This window comes from Equus asinus, chromosome 10 (genome assembly GCF_041296235.1).
Source record: "Equus asinus isolate D_3611 breed Donkey chromosome 10, EquAss-T2T_v2, whole genome shotgun sequence".
NCBI lineage: Eukaryota > Metazoa > Chordata > Mammalia > Perissodactyla > Equidae > Equus > Equus asinus.
Window position 1 is genome coordinate 42,954,401 of NC_091799.1, and position 17,452 is coordinate 42,971,852.

A 17,452-nucleotide genomic window follows, 5' to 3' on the forward strand; every position below is an offset into this window, starting at 1 on the left:
GTTGGAAGGGAGTCCAGCACTTTCCAGTTTCCGTCTCTTATTTTATTGATAAGGATCAGGAAGTCCGGGGAGGTTTTCTGATGTAACCAAACATGAGGCAGAATTATGGCTGGTGTCTCACCCCACAGGCCACTGAACTTTCTGTTAGAGTTTGCTGTCTCTCTTGGATTAGGGGCTTGGCACCTCACTACTTGCTTCCTGGCAATATCAAGTGTTCTTTTGTATCAATTCAGAGATTAACTTGTGATTCATGATTACTAATGATTAATTTTGGAGGTGATTTTATGATAGATGTCACTTTACTCAAGATTGTATTTTTGCGTGTGAGAGGTGTTTAAGAGGGGTGTTCATTGTACAACTCAGCCTGCACAGTGGAATGAAGAACCTGGAACCTGTGGCAGAGGGCATGGGTGTGACTCCGGCAGAACCATTCCCTAGCTGTGGACCCCTGGGTAAGTTACTTAAACCCGTCTGAACTTCACACATATATGGTCAAGAATATCTACTTCACAAAGTTGTAAGGAGGATTAAATGGGGTTGTAACAGAGAATTAACGTATGAAAAAGACCAGTAAAGTGCTAAACTGAATCTTAGATATCTATTTATCCTCATTTGCTTGTTTAGATCCTATTTTTTTTTTCCAGAAAGGATTTGAGAAGGCAGCTGTATATCACACTTGCTACTGTTGTGGTGGTTTCGACTCTGTGCCAACTCTGTATGAAGGTCAGTTGTCAGGAGGGACTGCAACAAGAAAGCATAAGTGTTTACATACAACATGTGTTGGAGAACTGGGGCAGGGGAAACCTCCTTGGGTAGGAAAGTTAAGTTTCTACCAAATACCTGGGGCGAGGGGTGGGTCTTTTAGTCATGATGGGGCAGGCTGATCACCTGGACCAGGCTTATGATTTACTAAGAGCCAAACACTTTTTAGTCTGGGAAAAAATGTCTCTTTTAGTGGAAAGAGTCTTTCAGGAGATACATAAAGAGGACTGACCCTCCATTAGCCTATAAGCTTCCAAAATCAGAGATTGTATCTTTCCTGTTCGCTGCTGGACCACCAGTGCCTAGCCCTGGTCAATAAAGATTAGTTGGGGGAGAGTTCTTTTAAAATTCCTTGTATTATTTCTAGTTCTTTGGGTTTATTTCTCCTTTATTTTGCATGCTTATATTGGTTTCTGTCTTAAATATTGATTAGAGGTTTTGCTGAAATGCCTGGTGATCCTTGGCTGTCTGTTCATATTTAGAAATGAAGCACTAAAAAGCTGGTTGGAAGCTTTATATTCATGGGCAGAGCTTGACGGTTGCTAGAGTGGGTTTCATTATCCATTCAGAAAGAACCTAGCTGTTTACTTGGTGATTCTCAAAGGCCAGTATCTTTTTTTAAGGCCTATTTCCCTAGAGTGGAACCCTTTAATCTCTTACCCTGGTCGGGGTAGGAGATTTAAGTCTCCCTCTCGAAATTTTGAGAGCTGATTAGGGAAAAGGGGGCTAGGGGTCCCTCATTGTTCAGAATGCCACCTTTCACTTACTACCCTCATTTTAATAAGGCACCTCATCCTTACTCCCAGGATTTCTACTTTACTTCAAAACTAGTATAAGCCAACAATAATGAGTAAAATTAAATGAGAGTATTTCTGAAAGCACATTGTAATCTAAAAATAAATTAATATAAGTACTATTGTTATTTCAAAAAGTGACCATCTTGAACCATAGCAATTGACTTAGAATATCCTATTCATGGTATTTAATAACCCTATTGTACTTTATACTGGTCCTGCCATCTTTAGAGCAGAGTGTCTAGCTTTCAGTGACACATTTTAAAAGAGACATTGAGAAACTGAAGGTGGGTGGTGAGGATAGTGAAGCCTCTCATGCAGAGGTTGGTAAACTATGGCCTGAGGTCAAATCTGGCAAGCCCTCTGTTTTTATAAGTCAAGTTCTATTGGAACACAGCCACACTGGTTCCTTTACATTTTTCAATGTCTGCTTTCATGCTAGAAATGCAGAATTGAGTAGTTGTGACAGAGATGAATGTCTTCTAAAACCTAAACAAAAAGTTTGCTGATCCCTGATCTACAGGCCACATTCTATGCTGCGTGCTTGAAGGAAGTGAAAATTTAGTCTGAACACAAGATGAGGAAAGAGCTACATAATATTTAATAAGAATAGTGTCTAATATTGATTGTTTGCATGTGCTTGGCACTTGTAGGCATGCATTATCAGCATGCGTTATCATATTTAATAGTGATTAAGGATCATCTCTCTGACTAGATTATGTGTACCTCAATGTCAAGTTTATAATTCCAAGTTTACAGCTCCAAAGTCTAGCAAGTATAGGCTTTTGGTGAATGTTTGTTGAACTAGATGAGCAGTGCTATCATGTAAAAGAGATGACAGCCCCTTCCTGGAGATCAGAATAGAAGTTTCAGAGAAGCGGATTTCAGGTCATTGAGTTGCATCAGCTCCTTCCAAGGTGGTGAGATATCTAGCCCTGAGAGGGCTTCGCAAGAACCCAGTTGCCTACTGAGTTGCTCGTGGATATTATGTAGAGGTTTCTTGCTTTGGGCGGCAAGTTGAACTAAACGAAGTCTTGACTTCCAGGAGTCTATCATTCAAACTAGGAGAGAGAAGACTAGAATGCAGAATTTGTGATTGACATAGTTCTCTTTCCACTGTATTACACTGCCTCCCTTGGAATTTCCCCGAAAAGAGCCATCAGGAGATTGGTGTTGTAGTGGAAAGGGCATCAGAGTGAGCACCAGGAGGTTTGGGGTTATAATTCCGCTTCTGCAACTAATTTACTGCATGAGCCCCGCAAGCCTTTTAATCTCTCAGGGCCTAAGTGTCCTCAAGTGAGGGGGCTGGTCTAGATAATCTCTAAATTCTCTCTCAGCTCTAAAATAATTTTATCCAAGGATTAGCAGGGTCCCTCCTGTTGAAAGGACAGGACAGACTAGTTCAAACAAGATGTTTCCCTGTTATGTGTTGCCAGAATCCTGAGGTTCTGCTTTTAAAAATATATTGCCCACCTCCCGATCCCATCCCAGTCTCAGCTGCTTGGTCCCATCCTGTTTCTGTATCCTTGTTCCTATCTTGCTTTATGGTACTTCTTGCGAAATTAGGTTTAAGCAGGCTGCCGTTTTAGCCTTTCTTTAGCATGGTGAAGGCAAGCTCTTTCTTGTTAAATTCTGCTCTTTTGACTGGTAAGGAACTTGGAGCTGTTCAACTCTTGGAAGGTTGGGGATATTAACATTGACCTCAGAAAGGTGATTGGGCCTTCTTTATTTAGGGTGCTAGACGTGGAGAGCTCATATTTCTCATGGGGGAACATTTTATTCTTGGTGGAAGCAGTTTCCACTCCCAGAGTGAGCTATCTACCCGTTCCTTTCTTTAAGTTCTTTAATTGAAGAACAACCTAAATTCCTTTAAAAAATGATGACAACATTCAACCTTAAGTAGACCGTCACTAACAGCATTTTCCCCACATCCTATTCAAATAGACATCAACTACTAACCATGGTCTCCATTACCTCTAGGCTTTTGTTTGAACTATCCCAAGTTTTTATGAAAAATTTCATTTGACTTAAGTGCTTAACATTCAACTATTTTGTAGTTGCCCGTATTCCACACTACATTTGACGATATGTCTTTTATTAACTCTGAATAGCCCCCGAAACTGCAGTGTCATGTTAAGAACTCCTTTTAGTCCAAGGCATGTCAATGCATGTTGCCAACTTCCAACTGATTCTCATCCAGAAGATTAGCAAGGCTGCCACATGGTGTTCTTTTTTTACAAAACGTTATTGCCTGCATTATAGCTAGGACTCGATGTGGTGACATTAATCCCAAATCTGCAGAATGGTACTCTTAATTCTACTTGGGTGGAGAGCAACTTGAGCTCTCAGCATAAGCCTTTTATTTTGGGAATACCATTCTTTGTCATCATTGCTATAAGGCATCTTAGTCAGTTGTTAGGAATTTTATTTCTCTCCTGAAAAATAATATTTTCTCTCTTTTCACATTAAGATACCCAGATTTCACATTTTTAGTGAATAATCTCTAGCTTTGATTTAGTTGCTGAATATCCTCCCCAGACATGTTTTAATTATTCATTAAGAAGCTATAGGAGTTTCGTCTAAAAATGGAGCCTGGCTGGAAGGCCCTGATGAAGGCTTCTCCAACTTTCCTATTAAAAATCTATAAAGACAAAGAAAAAATGTAAAAATTTAAACACAAAAATAAAAACAATGGACAACATAATATCAAAACTGGGGAAGAATCTATTCAAGTATAAAGCAAGATTGAGACAAATCTGAGTCTTTTTGATGGTATGGTGAGTTGGCTTTATTACGTGACACAGAAACCCTTTGAAATGAGGAGGGAGGGTGCTGCGTCTTCTCTGTTGCGGTCTCTTATCAGGAAAACTGGGCAGGTGGGCTTTTACCCATGTGGGTTGATTTGTGAAGCTGAGAATATTGTCACATCATTCCATATCCAGAGAAATTGAAATTCTTAGTAAACAACTGGGATTCTCGGAAAGCAAGATCAGCTTTGGTCGAGTCAGAGGACTGATGAAGGTATTCTGCATTTGCAGGGGAAAATTTCTTGCAGGTAAAAGTCCTTAGGTTTAGGTTGGATCAGAAACAAACAAACAACAAAGCTCCCCAAAACCCAACCATCACCACCACTACAACCAAAACCCGGGTAACAGTGCATTCTGGGAACTGTAGATTTTTATGTACATGGCTGGTTCACAGTACCAGGAAATTAGACAATGTTGGTCAAGCAAGATGGAACCTCACTAGAAGAGGTATGCATTAGAGGAAGTCACTCTGTTAAGCAGGGCTTGGACCAGGTGCTGTGCACATTTATGATATAGTGGAACCAAGGATACTTTAATTCTCCTGTCTTTTGATAAACACCAAATATGAATAGATTTCAACTGATTCAGAGATAAATAAGAAAGGGAAAAACCAACATGGAGTCTGTGAAAAAGGCTCTACTGCAAGGGAGGGAAGAGTATCTGGAAGACCTAGAGAAGAGCACATCTCTGAAATAATTTACTGGAGGGTCCAGAGACTGGAGGATTTCAGGGAGCTCTGGCTTCCTCCATAGAATACAAAATATGTGGATGTTAAAAAGCAGAGAGTAAATGTATGGATAATTGGTATTCTTGAAGAGGCTACTTAAACTAATGGAAAAAAGCAATAATTAAAGATGTAACAGGAAAAATTCATGAGAAGTAAGACCCATGTTGAAAAAATCATTGTGTTCCAGACAAGTCAAAGCACAAAGGCACACAAGGATGTATCCTGGCAACAATTTTAATTCATAAGGAGAAGAAAAAACTTTCACAAGCGTCTAAGCAGAAGTATAGTCATTCTGAAAAACTCTACAAAACGAAGGGAACACTAAGGAAACATGAAAACAGAAAACATTCAAGCAAGATGAAAGAATACAGATCTGATATATCAGTGATAGCTGTAAATAATGGAGATAAATTACATCTTAAAAATTTGAATTCTCAGGGGCTGGCCTCGTGGCCGAGTGGTTGAGTTCGCGTGCTCCGCTGCAGGTGGCCCAGTGTTTCGTTGGTTCGAATCCTGGGCGCGGACATGGCACTGCTCATCAAACCACGCTGAGGCAGCGTCCCACATGCCACAACTAGAAGGACCCACAACGAAGAATATACAACTGTGTACTGGGGGGCTTTGGGGAGAAAAAGGAAAAGAAAATAAAATCTTAAAAAAAAAATTTGAATTCGCAGATTGCTTTAAAAAATTATGAAACTCAACTAAGTCTTCTTTGTAGGAAATGTATCTAAAGCAATGTGATACAAAGAGTTTAAAATGAAAAAACAATCATTTTATTTTAATGAAGCATACAATTCCAAATGAAAATATATTTGAGCAGACCAAATAACATTCTCTTGAGATGTGTACTAGTGCAAAATTTGTTCGAAATTTAAGAAAACATTGATCATTGACAGATTATGTTGAAAAAATATGGAAAATGAAATCTTTTCTATTTTCATTTCTATTCTATCTTTCTATTACCTATATCTTTTATATATCTATTTGGATATTTCAGGCTTCCTTTATGGAAATCCATCATTCATAAGCTCTGAAAGAAAAATCTTTATAAATATAAATAGCAGAAATGGTACAAATTATATTCTTGACCACAGTATAGTAAGACTAGAAATTAACAATTGCATTTAAATAACAAAAATTCAACAATTTGAGAATCAATTAAAAATGCAATCTCCTAAATGATACCTGTGGCAAACAAGAAATTAAGGCTATAACTTCAGACGGCAGACTGCTTAGAAGAAGTTTCTGAAATTTTTAAACTTAGTCCTCTCCAGTTGTAAAGATTTAGCCCAGTTATACCTAAAATTTTTTTATTGAGGTATGCTATCAATGTAAAAAGCATGCAGATATTAAGTAGAATTTGATGTATTTTGACAATTTATATACCTGTGGTGTATATGTAACTTTATGAAAAATAGACAGAGTCTTTAGATATATTTTTTAGTATTTAGTAAAGAGGTCTTATACATCATTTTTTAAAAATTTATGTGTTTTTGATACTATTGTAGACGATATTGTTTTAATTTCATTTCTAATTGCTAGTCTATAGAAATATAATTGATTTTGCATATTTATCTTGTATATTGTTTTTATAAAAAGTAATTTCCCAATTACTATTACATAGAAATGCAATCTATCTCTGCATATTTACTTAGTATATTGTGACCTTGCTAAATTCACTTACTAGTTATAGTAGTTTTTTGGTAGGTTTCTTAGAATTTTCTATGTGTACAATCAAGTTATCTGCAAATAAATACAGTAGAATATATATGTATCAATACAATCACATGCTACTTTCTTCTTTTTCAATATTACAACCAAAGTTTTAGTTTGAGCCTTCTTCACACCCGAAGTCTGAAATCTCTCCTGCGTCTCTTTTTGCAGTCATCAGTTCTAACACCATGATGACACACTGCTTTTCACTCCTGTTCTTCTGCACATAACCACTATTCACCTTTAGAGTTGACAGTTTAATTTGAAAGCATACTGAAAGGGGTTCACTTGCTTTTTCTACTGGGTTAAACTAATAATTTTTTTCCTTAATTGAAGTCTGTGTAGCTGGATGACAATCAGCATCTCTAGAAAGCCAGCCAGCGTTGGTCACACTCCCTTTCCTAGCTTTGGAAGTGTTATTATCTGTCTGAGAAATTTGTCCATTTCTACTACCTTTAATTGTATTGCTTGTATGAGACAGAAAATCATCTGAATACACAAAAATTTTCATTTCAATGCTGCTACACAATATGATATTTTGGATCACATTTTAAGTGAAAAATGCAGAAATTGTTAGGCTAAAATTTAACCCATGTGGAGCTGTCAATGCAAATAGCTCATCCAAGGTTACAACTGGATGAACATGCCTTCCACGACTAAGATCACGTGTACAACTGACAACTTCAACGATGCTTCATTTTACTCCTCCATTGCCCACCTCCAAATGTCTTTGACATCTATTGGCAAGATATATTCAAGTTTCTGGAAAGTTAAAGTTTGAAAATAGCACTAATGAATTATAAGAAGCAAAAATTTTTGAATTGCTTAGTAAAGAGCTGCTTTTTAAGAAACAATCAGTAAAGGTGTGTACTTTTGGCAAGTGTATTCAAGGAAAAGAAAAAATTAGATATGCATATTATTCAAATAATTGTTAAAGAAAAAGAAAAAATTAGATATGCATATTATTCAAATAATTGTTAAAGAATATCATGAAAAGGTTTTTAAACATCTAGATAAAATGAATGATTTTCTAAGAAAAATATATTACCAAAATTACCTCAAATCAAGTTAGAAAACAAACATTCAGTAACCACTAAAGAAATCATAAAAATTGTCAAAGAGCTAACTCCTAGAAAGGCCCTAGGCTAAATGGATTTACAGACAATCTTTTAACAACTTTCAATGAATGGTTAATTCCTATGCTTCATAATAAACAAATGGTAAACTTTTCAATTAATTTCACAAAGCTACAGAGCAATTACACCAAAACCTTAGAAACACTATAATGAATGTGAACTATTTTTATTAAAAAATTTAAAGAAAATTAAAAATAAAGGTGCTGGAGGCAGGCAGACAGCGTTTTAAAAACATTCTACTTAGACTAAGAATTAGACTTCTTGTAAGGTGGAATAAAACTGAACACACAGTGAGTTGGTGGGAGTACTAGGCTTAGAACCTGAAAAAAATCTTTCAAGCAACATTTTCTCATATTGAAGTTATATTGTGAAGATCATGTATAACTAGATCCTATCTATCTATCTATCTGTCTATCTATCTATCTATCTGTCTATCTCTCTACCTATCTATCCATTTGTCTATCACCTATCTATTGCAGCAGTTAAGAACCACTGTATTAAAAATTAAGAATAAAAAAATCCTTGAGGATTTTTCTCTAGAAAAGGAGTGAAACTTTAAAAAGTTGGGACCATAGTGTTAGAAGGGACCTTACCAGTCCTCAAATCCATTCTCTGCTGAGTGCTGAACTCAGTCCTTTCTTGATTGTCCAGTTGCATGAGTCTAGCCTTGGCTCAACCATCCAAAGTAGCAAGGAACCAATATCCTGAGTCAGCTCATGAGATTTTAAGATGGTGGAAATTTTATTTATTCTCAGTCAAGGGTGATCCACGTTTGGTTGGTCCAAAAGTGTGTATCATTTTGGAGTCCTTCTTGAGAAAACAGAATACAAAATTACGAACACAAAATTAGGTCCTGGCGGAACTCGTGCAACAGAGGAGCCCTCAAGTTTAAGCTTTATCAGCCTCACAGAAAATTTACCTCTGTTCTCAATTCTTTCAGCTGTTTTCCAAATTTAGTCATTTTGAGACTTCGTACTACTCTGTTGCTCTCTCTGCTTTAACTTGTGTTATCAAAATCTCTTTGTAAGTGCTCAAAAACAGGCACAAGATTACAGCTCTATTATGACTAGCCCAGGATAGAAAAGGACTCTCATCTCCTTTTATTTAAGGATTTTACACGTCTATTATTGCAGTGATCATATTGGCTAAGTTTTTTTTTTAGAAAAACACAATACATAGATGATAAAAATTGATCTTGTCACCTAAAACATTTGTTTTCTGAGAGAAGTAAGTTTTGTTCTTCAATTCTCCTCCAGTCTACTTAATGAGCTCATATTCAGATTATTTATCTCATACCACAATCAACCAATAACAACAAATAATAATTAACACTATTGAATATTTACATATTGAATGTGCTAGGCACCACTCTAAGCACTTTGCACATCTTAATTAATTTATTTATAATTTATCCTCACAAAATTCCGTGAAACTCATACTTTCACTGTCTGTATTTTACAGATAAAGAAACTGAGGTACAGAGAGGTTAAAGCTTGCCCAAGACCCTTACCTCATGCTATATACAAATATTAACTCAAAATGGATTTAAGACCTAAATGAAAGAACTAGAAGCATAAAATTCTTAGAAGAAAACATAGGGCTAAATCTTCATGACCTTGGATTTGACAGTGGTTTCTTAGAGATGACACCAAAAGCAGAAAAAGGGAAAAAAATAAATTGAACTTCATCGAAATTAAAAACTTTTATTCATCAAAGGACACTATCAAGAAAGTGAAAAGACATCACATGGAACTCAAGAATATATTTGTAAATCATAAATCTGGTAAGGGTCTAGTATCCAGAATCTGTAAAGAACGTTTACAAAAGATGGCAACTAGACTTTTGGCGGTGAACACAATGTAGTCTGTATGGAAGCTGAAACCTAATAATGAATACCTGAGATTTATATAATGTTATAAACCAATGTTACCTCAATAAAAAAATCGAAACAGTAAAAAAGAACACTTAGAATTCAACAACAAAAAAACAAACAATCTAATTAAATAATGGGCAAAGGACTTGAATAGACATTTCTCCAAAGAAGATGTTCAAATGACCACCAAGCACAGGAAAAGATGCTCAACATCATTAATCATTAGGGAAATGCAAATTAAGCTATATGAGATACACTTCACACCAAGTAGGATGGCTAAAATTTTTTAAAAATCACAAAAAATAGCAAGAGTTGGCAAGGATGTGGAGACACTAGAATCCTCTTACGTCGCTGTAAAATGTTAAATGTAAAATTGTGCTGTAGAAAACGGTTTGGTGATGTCTCAAAAAGTTCAACATAAAGTTACCCTATTACAAGGCAAAGATTTGAAAACAGGTGTTCAAACAAAATCTTGTACGCAGATCTTCATAGCAGCACTATTCACAACAGTTGAAAGGTAGAAACAACCCAAATGTCATTCAAATAACGAATGGGTAAACAAAATGGGTAATATCCATACAATAGAATATTATTCAGCCATAAAAAGGAATAGGGGACTTATGCGTGCTACAACATGGATGAATCTTGAAAACATGCTAAATGATGGAAGCCAAACTCAAAAGGCCACATATTATATGACCCCACTGCACGATTGCCAACTACAAAGAAAACTCTTTAAAATATTTTCACCAATTGGAAATCTCAAAGTGCAACTTCTAAAAATTCTTCTTGCCCCTTTACTAATCCTTCTATAACAGCTAGGACTCTTGACTGCACATGATAGAAGCCCATCCAGCTTAGATGAAAAGAGAAATTTATTGGAAGGCTCTCAAAACTGCAAGATGGGCAGGGGTGAGGAGTACTTACAATCCTGAACTGCTAAGTACCTCCTGGATGCCTTCATATAGACACCTGCAAATACTACAATTTGAATATTTATTGTATTTTGTATTCATGTCACACCTTGTTTCTAAAGGAATCTCAGAGGATTTAAACTACCATTTTCCCTTCCTGTTGAAGTCATACTTTTAGAGACCTCTTGAATCAGGGACTCAAATATCTTTGGGGCTCTATTCTTTCTTTCTCTTCATCTACTATCTTTGTGTCTCATTCTGTATTGGATTTATTCTCACACTCTTGATTTTTTTTTCCCACTAGGCTTTAAACATAGCTACTAGCAGTTTCCAGGCTCATATTCCAACTGTGCTTTTAGAGAGGGACTCAATCTCTTCTGCTAGCTCCTACTAAGGACTCTGATTGGCTTTGTTGGTTACATGCTCATTACTTGGTCCAACAACTGTGTGTGTGTGTGTGTGTGTGTGTGTGTGTGTGTGTATGAGCACTAACGTTAGTAGTTCTTGCTGGAAGCATATTATTATTAGAGCAGGTGTAGTTCATCCAAAAAGAGGTGTACTCTTCTTAAAGAAGAGCCAGGCAAAGGAAACAATAAAAATCCACAACACCTACTAAAATCATCAACTTGGAAATCACACATAATTCCATAAATAACTGTGCATTTGTATAACTTGCCAATTTTGGCACTCTCTGTTGTAACTCTCTCTTGGACTATAAACCCCAAAGGGATGGGAAGTTACTTAGTTTAACTAATTTGCATAGTGCCTAACCATGGCTACAAGCAAAATCCTTTTCTTGACCCAGTTCTTTATTCACAATATCATCTCTCTTTCGCCCCACTTACCGAAAGAGAACTCCCAACACTCTCTTCCCTCCCTTTCATTTCTTAATCTATCTCAATCAGCCTTCTACACTAACTGCTCTGCTGGAACGACTCTCATGAAACCTGACAATGGCTTCTAATGTCAAATCCTAGGGCTTCTTCTCAGCCTGATCCTATGTCATATTTTTTTCAGAAGCCTTTGTCTGTTGATCTGCTGATAATTTTCTGTTCCCTCTGACCACTGCTCCTCAGCCCATGTTGCTGGCTCCACTTGTCTCTGCCTCAGACTCATGTATTTCTTAGGTTCCATTCTCAGCTTTCTCTTCCAACTCTCCATGCCTGCTATGTCATATATACCTCCACCGCTTTGCTTGTCTCCATAGGTATGTGGCTTCCGTGTCTGAATCCTGAACTGTTAGCTGCCTCCTAAATGTTTTCATATAGACACTTGCAAATATTACAGTTTGAACATTTATTTTATTTTGTATTCATTTCGCACCTTATTTCTAAAGGAATCTCAGAGGGTTCAAACTACCATTTTCGCTTCCTGTTGACATCTTACTCCAACTTCAGGGTCAAGCTGAGAGTTGCCTTCATGGGGAAGCCTCCCCACATTCCTACAATATAATGAATCATCACTTGAGATCTTATGTCACTTTCATTGTACCATGGTAATAGATTTCTATTATAAAAAGTTGTGTCAGCATCGCCAAAGATTTTGGAGTTACTTGAAGGCAAGGATCAACCTTTTACTCCTTCTCCCTTCACCCGTCCAATGCTGAGCATAAGCTCTTGCAGACAGGAGAGGACTCAGAATCTGTTCTAATTCTGGCCTCTCTGAATTGAACTAGAACAGGAGGGCAGTGCTTGATGCATCAAATAGGTAGTTTTAAAGCAAATAAAAGGAAAGTATTCTTTTACACAGCAGGGAGTAAACTTGTTACTCATCTAGGTAGAAGAATATAGAAGATGAAAATATACATAGTTTCTACAAGAGTTTATCAAACTTCAGTTTAAGTTTAGAGAGATGAGTAATGTGTTACCAGGGAAAAAGAGGGACATGACTTACCTTTCAAGTGTTGGGCACAGTTGACAATGACCACGATTTCTCAGGACTGTCTGGGCTCACACAGGACATCTAGTCACCCACAGATTTGGCAACAGTTCAATTCTTCTGTTCAATTCAGATCACCAAGCTGGCTAATACACGCTTTCCACTTCACTGAAAGCTCTGGAGACACAAACGCTTGTCCACACCCCGGAATGAATCCTAGCTGCAGTTCAGCACAATTAGTTATTTGTTTCCTCTAACATCTGAACCTTGTGAGATTCAGCCACCTCCTGGGAACCAGCCGTCTGCCAACGAGGCATGAATAAAACAGAGAAGGTTCCAGCTGGCATCACCTGCTGTGTTTTGCCTTATTTCTCTATACACATTTCTAGACTTCTGAAATCCAGGGGCCTCTCTCAAGAGGACGTGTGCCACATAGGCTGGGCCTCGAGATCTTGATTCTGTCGTTGAATTTTTCATTTTTGAGCTTCAGTCTGACTTAGGCATTAGAAAATGGATCTGAGACCCCGATCCTCAGATTCTCACACTGTTCTGACCCTGGCCGCCCTCACGTTCAAACCCTTTCCGTTACCCGCCTAGTTATTACTAATCTTCAGATCCTGTACAATCTCTATTTAAAAGCTCTGTCAAGATTTCTCTGTTGTCCTATAATCTGACAGTTTGGGCTCATTTTCACTACACTGCCGTAAGGCGTGATGTTGTTGGGGATTCACTCCTCTTCCTTCCTGTGGTATCTCTCTGTGAATACACAGGTGACCCTTTCTCCTCCTTTCCACTGCCGTTGTCTTAGTTCAGCCTCTTGTGACAGCTCGCTTGCTCTCTTACTGACCATCAAAGTTGTAGTGGTTAAATACCTAGGTTCTGGTGTCAGATGACTTGGGCTTAAATCCTGGCTCTGTCACTTACTAGCTGTGTGGCTTTGGGTATGTCACATACTCTCCCTGAGCCTCCGTTTTCCCATCTGGGAAACTAGATCAAACTCATACCCATCTCCTAAGGTTATTGGAATGATTAAAGGAATTAATATGTAACATATGAAGTGCCAAGAGCAGTACCTTGCTTACACAGGAACTGCACAAGTATTAGTTATTATTATCCTCCATGCTATTCAAGACACTGTTTTGCATAGAACACTGGTTCAATTTTTATTTTTAAATTAAATTAAATTTATTAATTTTTTTGGTGAGGAAGATTTTCCCTGAGCTAACATCTGTTGCCAAACTTCCTCTTTTTTTCTTCTTGAGGAAGATTAGCCCTGAGCTAACATTTATGCTAGTCTTCCTCTACTTTGCATGTGGGATGCCTCCAGAGCATGGCTGACGAGCGGAGTATGTCCGTGCTCGGGATCTGAACCCGCAAACCCAGGGTGCCAAAGTGGAGCATGTGGAACTTTAACCACTTGACCATGGGGCCAGCCCCCCAGTTCAATTTTTAAGTGAAAAAGGTTTATTTTTTAGCCATTCTTTATGTTGGCAAACCCTCTGCCCCCCACCCCCAACAGCAACAAATTCAAGAGAGCCTCTTGTAGGTAGGATGCGTTTGAGAGAAATTTAGTGAAGATGAGGTCTTCTAAGTGCAGGTAATCCTCAGAGATGAGACCGGAGAGGTAGGTGAAGGATGGACTGTAGAGGACCTTGAACACATGGCAAAGTTGCTCCAGGTTACGATGAAGGCAGAGGAGAACCCTGAGAGTTTTGAGCTGAGGAGTGACAATGAACTCTGAGAGATTAATCTGCAGGAGACGCTTGACTCGATTAAGGGAGAAAATGGCTGGTTTGCAAGGCCAGCCCTACAGAGTCTAGGTTTCATTCATTCATTAAAAAGTTTCGGTGGGCATTTACTACTAGGTGCTGGGTATTTCCTGGGGGTACAATGATGAGCAATATTGACACGTTCTTGTCTTAATGGAGTTTATGGTCTAGAGGGGAAAAGACACAATGAAAATGAGCAGCTGCAGCAAAGCATGGTAAATGCTGCAGAGAGCATGGAGACTGCCCCTTCCCCATTCATCTCACCCCTTCCGTTCTCACCCATTCACCCTAGAGGAGCTCGTGGTGTGGGTGCGACTGCCTCTACTCCAACTCCAGGAGTGGGGTCTGATTAATGTAAGCCAGCTGCTTCTAACTCTGATACACATTCCAATTACTTAGGGAATTGAACAAAATTATAGACACCACGGTGCCCACCCTTAGAGGTTAATTGATCTGGGGTCGAGCCTGAGAACCGGTGGTGTAGACTCAGCTCATCAGGTGATGCTAATGTGCAGCCAGGGCTGGAACCACTGGTCTAACCGGGCTGGGTACTCTCACTGCTTTTGCTAGAATGTTTTGTTGAGAAATTGTTCTGGAGATGGAGAACATAGACCTAAGACAGCCATAGCCCCTGGCCATTGTGATTGGTTTGGGGGGTCATCAGAGTGAACCTTAGTATGTTTGTTCAATTGTTCTCTGAAGTGGCACTTTCTTTTCCCTGGATGTAAGCAATGAAACAGTTTCTTGTCACCATCTTGCAAAGTCAACTCATGGAGTCAAACGTAGCCAACAGAATAGTGGAGAAATGGGGCTTGGAGCCCTGAGCAAAGAAGGCTTGATGCTTCCCTACCCTGGACTTTGTAGTTACATGAACCAAATAACACCCTTTAAATGTTTAAGCCAGTCTGAATTAGGTTTACTACTACTTGGAGCTGTAGTGTGACAGTAAAAGCATCCTAACTGATTGAAGAGATACCTATGGCAAGTTCAAGGTGCTTAACACTGAGCAAAGATCAGAGAAAGGAGTAGGTGCTGGAGAGGAAGGAGATATGCTGCTTGTAATCGGAGGGGCAATGTGACATATTGGAAAGGATATGCGCTTTAGGGTTGGACATACCTGGGTTTCAATTCTAGTTCTGCCACATACTGGCTCTCTGACCTCATTTCCTCATCTTTAAATTGAGGGTCTTAATAGCACTTGTAGGATCGTGATGAAGTTTGAGATTAATTATGAAACTGGCCGAACCCAGTGCCTGCTGATACATTGTAGATGCTCAAAATACGAGGGCTCTTGTTTTTGTAGTAGTAGTTCTTACCAGATGAATGGTGATGAAAGGTACCAGATTCTAGGGTTAGGGACTGAATGACATACAATAGTGTTCCATAGGGACTCTAGTCAATGGGATGGGGCTCCTGAAGTCTCACCAAGCTTGGATCTGAATGGGTGCAGACATTATTAGGAATAGCTGGATTAGGAAAGAAGGGACAAAAAATAGAACAAACATTGTATGCTTTAAAGGGCTGTTGCTTTAGGCAGAATTAACTGGTTGGATTGCCCATTCTGTTGTAGGTATGGTTCTGTGTAAGGAATCAGTGTTGCTCATCTGTAATGAAAATACCCTCTCACTTGTGCACTGCTGGATAAAAACTGATAAATTCATCGTTTTAACAGTTATCAGAAGTAACCTTGTGCTGGGTAAGTAACAATACAATCGGATATATCACTGCTAACTTTATTTCTGTTGCAATCTAGTCATGCCTTCCTAGAAATGTGTTCTAGTCGCCTTAATGAATTTGAGAAATACTCTGGTATCTGATGGAGATTTGGGCAGCATGCTGTTCTTCTTAGAAACACATTTATAAATTTTTTCCTAAGATGGGTTACTTCTATAGAAGGTTATCTAATCTATTATATACTAATTATTTACTAATCTCAGTTTTAGAACACATCTTTTCTTTGCTTTACGTCTAGATGCTAGGACAGTGTGCTGTACAAAATCAACGGCCCAAACTTCTCACCTGGAGTCAGGCACTGGAGTCAGCCAGAGAGAATTATGAAAGGAGAGATATCTGAGACCTCCCTCCACCTCCTCAATCACACTCTCCTTCTGCACACTGTACGTTATGGCTTCAGCTGCAATTTAAAGCAAATTTAAAGAAATACAAGTGGCTAAGTATAGATACCTTTTTCTTAATTAAGCTTTAACTATAATGTGTCTTTGCCTGATCTAACTTTTAATCATTTTTTCTTGTCTTCACTCTTCTCTAAGGATATTGTCTTATTTTCTCATACTTAGGCATGAGGACTTAACTCTTAATTAAGAGAATTTCCCCCTCAGCCTTTGGCATGAATCACCTTGCCAGCTCTTAGTACCTTAGTAAGAGAATATTTTGTTTGAAATTACTTTTTTAGGGATGCAAGATTCTGCTTTCACGTAGGTTTTCTTAGCTCTAGGCTTGACTTTTGTGCTGAAGGAATAAGATTACCAAGGAAGGCACAAACCTCATGGCTGTCATTTTCCCATCAGATAAAGCTCATAACTGGCTAACCAGTTTTGTGTTACTTCTCCCAATTTCACACGTCTGATATGGGGGAAAAGGCATGGATTTGGGGTTCAAGACCCAGCTTTGTAATTTATCTTTGGGATCCAGGGCAGCTACTTAGCCTCTCTGAAACCTAGTTTACTCCTCTGTAAAACAGACAATAACTACATCCATAAGATTGTTATGAATGTTAAATAAGAAAATATGTAAACCGCCCAGCATGGCACCTGCGCATAGTGAGTCCTCAATAAATTTCAGTTCCTTAATATCTCTTACTCCTCTCTTTTGAGGCCTATAACTGGGGTAAAGTTATTTTCACAAAATACTAATTATTATAATTTAACCACTCTAACAGCTTGTAGCATACTTTAAACCTTATTCTCAAAAGAACGATGCCTGATTTTTCTTGGGCTTAAATATAAAGTTCACTGCATTTATTATTTGCCCCAGAATACTGAGAGAACTGGCAGTTAAGAATTTCACAGTGATTATCAGTGATCTTTGATAAGACACAGAAGATAGGCGGGTTTCC

At 38.2% G+C, this 17,452-nt stretch overlaps 1 long non-coding RNA gene across 1 annotated transcript; it reads left to right on the forward strand.

Moving 5' to 3' along the window:
• The first annotated feature begins 643 nt into the window (after nucleotides 1–643).
• On the forward strand, nucleotides 644–17,190 carry LOC106831809 (uncharacterized). The gene is made up of 3 exons (XR_001398245.3): nucleotides 644–723; nucleotides 15,947–16,072; nucleotides 16,349–17,190. It is a non-coding gene; the product is annotated as an uncharacterized lncRNA (long non-coding RNA).
• Nucleotides 17,191–17,452: the final 262 nt, after the last annotated feature.